The sequence below is a fragment of the Caretta caretta genome, chromosome 9, assembly GCF_965140235.1.
Source record: "Caretta caretta isolate rCarCar2 chromosome 9, rCarCar1.hap1, whole genome shotgun sequence".
Taxonomy (NCBI): Eukaryota; Metazoa; Chordata; order Testudines; family Cheloniidae; genus Caretta; species Caretta caretta.
In genome coordinates, this window is record NC_134214.1 from 43184547 (window position 1) to 43190546 (window position 6000).

Genomic DNA, 6000 nt, shown 5'->3' on the forward strand with positions numbered 1-6000 from the left:
AAAAATAACCAATTTTAGAAAAGTGGGGTTTTTTGGCCATGAGCTTCCCATTCAATAGATTTTGAGCAGCTCTACTTCAGTGGGAGCAGAAGCAATCCCCAAAAGAACCATGGATTACTGGGCTATTTGACACAAGCCTTTTATCACATGGGAGGGATAAAGCAACAGAATGTTTCCACTACAATACAACTTCATGCCACTTGCAACTGGAGATATCCAGTATCACATTCTTTAGTTCCATCCCAGGCAGTGACCTTTTGCCAGAAGAGGGCAGGATTATCCATGGCCTGAAAGCAGCCAGAGAAGGCCAGTACAAAGTTCCCCTTGCACTGGGGAATTTTTTACTGGTGAAGGTGGCTCTGCCAACATCTATACCAGGTACCACCTGTGGCATGTAAGAGAAAGGAGGCATTCTAGTGGGAGGGCATGAGCAGCATCGGGAGAGGCGGGGGGTACAGCACAGGAAGGCGGAGCTCTGCTACACCTCATCATCCACTAGCAATAAGGTCCTATAAATTGTGAATGTCTTAAATTGTGAATGTGCTATGACCTGATGACCCTGACTCAAGGAGCCACCCAGACCACCCCTCTCTACACCATCTGAGCGCAGTATCCATTGGAGAGATTTTAGGCACAGCCCTGAGTTCAGGGTGATGTATGAATGACACCACTCCAAAAGTAGCTCTGGGAGGAATTCCATTAGCCCTTGAAATCAGAGTTCCTCCCGTTTCCTCCTTGCTGGTAGTAATTAGCTACTGGCCTATATAATGTTGTCAGCTCTTGTGATATTTGGGTTTTTTCTTAAAGCCCCAGATTCTGGAATCAAGTTATTGTATGAGAATCTCAACTAAAAAACAAAAGAAGAATGTTTTAGCCTCTGTGGTTGGAGAAACACTTGAAAATCTGACCCAAGTGCACTCTAAATGCTCAAACAGGAGGGCAGAGAAAAAGAACCCAATATTACTGGATTTTTAAATAACTAATTGTAACAGGAAGGCTTGCCTCATGGGCTGGAGATCCTGGGCCTAAGTCAAACTGATTACAGGAGGAGCCCCACATGAAAGGAATCAGGTGATTCCAATATAGAAGGAACAGGACCTTGTAATGAAGGGAGAAAGCCCTTAGGAAGCTATATGTGTAGACAGTAGTAAGAAGAGGGAAGGCACCAACTAAGAAAAGCTGTAGAGAAGAAACATCTCCAGGCAGAAGGGGCTGAGATGCAGACAGTCAGATGCACCCACCATCCATCCAGGAGGCGGGGCTGTTCCCTGCTGAAACTGGGATAAAGACTGATAATTTGTGTTCTAGTTTCAAAGACTGTTATTTTGGACCAGTTGGAGAGAGAGAGAGAGAGAGAGAGAGAGAGAAACTGAACTGGGGTTGGGGCCTAGAGAGTCAGAATGCACCTGAGGATTCAAACTGGACCCCAGGAGGGGATTGTTTAATCCGAGTGAGTTCTTAAAGGTCCCTGAAGAGGTGGGGGGAAACAGAGGTAAGTACTGTAGAATGACCTCTGCCTAGGAGGGGATGCTTGGGAGGTGGCTGCCTTGTATTACATTTAAGCCAGTCACATGATGTTAATAAGCCTGGATTTGTGACTTTTCAGTGCTTGGGGTTGCCAATATCCCATGTACCAGTAGCAATTTATAACTCCCGTGCTAGCTTAGCTGTGCTGTTTGGCAAGCAGGAGACGTAGAACCAAGTTTCTGTCAATTCCTTGCCCATTCCCCACCCACCTGCTGCAGGGAGGGACCACCTGGATACACCACACCCATTTATTCTATGTTTCCGTCCCAGTGCTCTGTATAGGCCAGATAAGGGCATAAAGGAAGATTCTTTTACTCCCACATGGGTATCTACCCCTAAATTAGCCTGGAGATGGCCTCTGCAGGACAGGGCAGTGCGGGAAGCTTACATTTACTGATTTTCCCTGTACTGACTGTTCTGAGTCTAGCTCAGGAACTTCCCTTGAGGCTTTTAGTTCAAATACATTTCACAAGAACTAGAACACATGCCAGAGTGTTTGAATTCTTTCGGATAGTGAGCACCCTAGCTCATTCTACCAATACGTTGAATAGGTCACTGAGAAGCACACTCCCCAGTTTACAAAGCTGCTCAAGCGGCTATATGAATGTTTTTAAACTGCAGTTCTCTAGGAACAGCACATCCTACCTTGCATTCACCTTAACAGCACGAGTACAGTTTCATGTGTTATAAAGTTACTTCTAAAGGAAACCCATCCCTGTAGCATAACACATCATCCAAAAATCATAACACATCATCCAATCCACAATTCCCCGAGGAAAGAGATACAGATAAAACGCATAAGTCTTCAAGTTGGTATACATTCAGCACAATTGACTGGAGGGCAGCAGCTTAGATGCGTCATCAGAGCAAGAAGAGAAATAGGGCCAGATTTTGTTTAGTTTGTTTAGGTTGCTGTAAACCTACGTATATATCCCAGCCCTAATTACTACGTGTACTTGAACTACCTTAACTGTAACAGGGAAGGGAAAAAGGCAAGCAGAGATCAGAAATAGTGACTAGCTGGATTTTAAGTTACTTTACTTGAGCGTGGCCAAGTGAACCGGACAGGGACTCAGAAGACCAGGCTTCTTTTCCCAGGTCTGCTGTGAAGTGGCAGGGTGACTTGAGGCAAGTCATTTATCTGTTTTGCCTCAGCTCCCCAACTCCATCTATAACATAATAACAATCATCTACCCAGCCTGGTGAAGCACTGAGATCTGTGGATGAAGCGCATGATGCAATATTTGTTATTCTAAAAATCTAAGGTGGTATTGGTAACATAGGAAAAAGAAAATAAGTTTGAAAGGAGTGCATCTGTGCCCTGCCCCAGCATAAGGTATGCAGTGAGAAGAAAGGATATTCATTGCATCCTCTCCTTGCTTTGAAAATGTGCATTAACTTAGGCATTGCCTGGCCCCTATGTACCTCAGATTAAAAAGGAAGATAGTCGGTGCGCACACTTCCAACTTAGTGTAGACACTGAGATGTAGTCAGCCAGCAGTTCACAGCAAAAGAAACAGACTCAGTCAAGAGCAGACCTATCAACCACTGTTAAAGTTAATAGATGTGTTGTTGGTGGTGAAATCAATGCATAAATCTAGAAGAATCATATTAATCATCTGCGCTTGGCCCACTGACTTCAGTAGAGCCAAATTTCACCCCTTTATTTTCCATTGCAGGGATGAGATAATAAGCACCAAAACCAATAGAGCAAACTGAGGAGCAAGAGAGACCTGAAGAGTTCAGCTAATTGCTAGAGTTGTTTTGTTAACATTATTATTGTGTTAACTTTATTAATCTTACCCAAAATGGGGATTTGAAATGGGCAATAATTTGGAGGGGTTCTACGTAAGAAGAGATGGCCTTTTGAGTCTAATGAAGCCATGATAGTCTCCTCTGAGAGACATCAGCAGGCAGCTTCCATGGTTGCCTCCCCATGGATTTTATGAGCCAGACCCCCTTCAGCACCAGCAGTGCCACTTGATTCAAGCAGACCTTGCACTCAGTCCTGCCCCAGGCCTTAAAGAAGGGACTATGAGAGTTGGAAAAAGCGAGGGAAGGATGACATCAGAAATCCACTCCCCAGTTGACAGTCTGAAGTTTTCAGTCTTAGATTTATAAGCAACAAAAAGGAAAGAGTCATGCAATCTCCTGTAACCGGTCTGTTGTAGAAGAGAAACAAAAAAAATTCATTTCTATTGTTTCAGGGATCCACCAAGCAACCCCACATAGCTTACCGAAATGTTCCACATGCAATATAATATTGTTCAGGGATGTGCCTCTGTGGAGTAAGTTCCATTTTACCCCAGAGAAATACAGCAGGAGCTGAGACCCAGATGGATAAAGCTGTCTCCAGTTTTGAAAGACTGAGGCAGCAGATAACAAAACATCAAGGAACCTATTTCCTTTCAAAGGCAGAAATCACACAGCTGGTCAGAGAGCAGGGCTGCAATCACATAGGAGGCTGCCTGTCCTCCTCAGTGCCAGCTCTTTGCTGAGTGTCCCCTGATAATGATGTGCAGGGAGGAAGAGAAGATTATATAATGGAGAGAAAGGAAATACAGTCTAGCTAGAATGAAACAGTGGGGAGGTGGATCAAAGCCCATTCAGGCTGGCTGATTTCACAAGTCATTGCCAACGGAAGATGAAAACTTCCCGAATATTGGCCTGACCCAAAGCCTATTGAGCTCAATTGAACTCTTTGCACTGACTTTGGCAGGCTTTGAGTGTGGAACGGGGTCCAACAGAGCTGAAGAAAGAAACCTTGGGATCTTTGTGGTCCCTTTGCTGTTCCGTCAAGGAGGCCATGTTCTAATGATTTCCCACATTCTTGGGTTCTCTTTCCTTAAGAGGCAAATTTGTAGCGCAAAGTGGAAATTCTAATGTCCTCATCTGCTTGTGAAGAGAAATCAAACATAGAAACTGGTAAATCTAACTGTGCCTAAGTGAAAATTAGTGAGGAGGAATCAAGTTATCTTCCCCAGTAATTCAGTTAAACAAAAGTTGCTGGGATAGGTTTATACTGCCCCTCAAGCATGTCCGCTAATGCAAAGTTTGTCAGCCAGCTCTTACGTGCCCTCACAAGACCATAGTCCTACACAGCTCAGAGATATGCAAAATCAATATATGGTAAGAGACCTTAACATGATCATGAGGACCTAACACACACATTACATTGGCTATGGGGAAAACAGTGATCAAACCAAAGATTATATTGTATATATAGGAAAAAAGTAAGTTACTGAGACTTTAAAATCTATTGGCACTGTTATTGAAGCCTAACTGTGTGCAGATCCAAATACAAACCTATTTTCAAGAAATAAGTTGTGTATCATGGGGAAGCTAACTATGCTTTTATTACTCCCTGCTGGGAAGGAAAACGAGATTTGTTGGCACATTTGTTAAACATTATTTATAGCCTTTCACCAGTTCATCTGAACAGTTCCAATGAACTTTAACCTGGATAGAGAGAAAAACAGCTTTACAACACCTTGAAGTGTGTTCTCTTGTATGTTTCTATGCACAAGTGACCAGTTACAAATCTAAATGTCCATTTGCATGCACACACTTCTGAAAAGTCTATTGGCATCAAAGAAACAAACAAATAGATCTTTTCCAGTCCAAAAAGAAATATTGTTATGAAATGTAGCTACCACTCAGACTATCACTAACCAAATGCTGATTGAATGGAAGGAGAGAGAAATGTTGAAGGGAAGAGAACAAGTAGAAGAGAAAGCTAAAAATAAGGAAGAGAAACAAGCAGTCACAAAAAATTAGGAGTGAAGTAAAAGAAAACCAAAAACCAAGATGTGGCAAGACAAAAATGGTTTAAGAAAAACTGATGATAAAATGTTATGATGTAGTGCAGTTGAATGTTTGATTTTATATATCTGGAGACAAGACTCCACATGTCACCTTGGGCAAGTCACTTAGGATATGTCTACACAGCAACTAGATACCCGTGCCAGCTGACTTGGGCTCGCGGTGCTTGGGCTGTGTGTCTGTTTCATTGCTGTGTAGATTCCTGGGCTCGGGCTGAAGCCCAGGCTCTAGCACTCTGTGAGGTGGAAGGGTCCCAGTGGGTTTTTCTTTGCTGTGTATACATACCCAGTGTCCGTATGCCTCAGTGTCCCCATCTGGAAAATGGGGATAACAGCATTTCCCTACCTCTCAGGGGAGTTGTGAGGATAAATATGTTAAAGATAGTGAGGTGCTCACATACTCTGATGAGGCCAGCCTAAAACAGAGGATTATTTAGTATTATAACATGAAGGAATATCTTAGTCTTCTCGAGTGCATGAAGCTACACTTGGTATTTCAAATACCTCCACACCTCCTTACATGTTTTTCTAAGTTATCCCAGTGTTCAAGTTTATGTTGGCATTTGTATAGATAGCCATAAGGAAAAGGAACACTCTGGGAAGATTTTGCTTGAATAATTATAGGCACAATTGGGGCAATAAGGAAGATGTT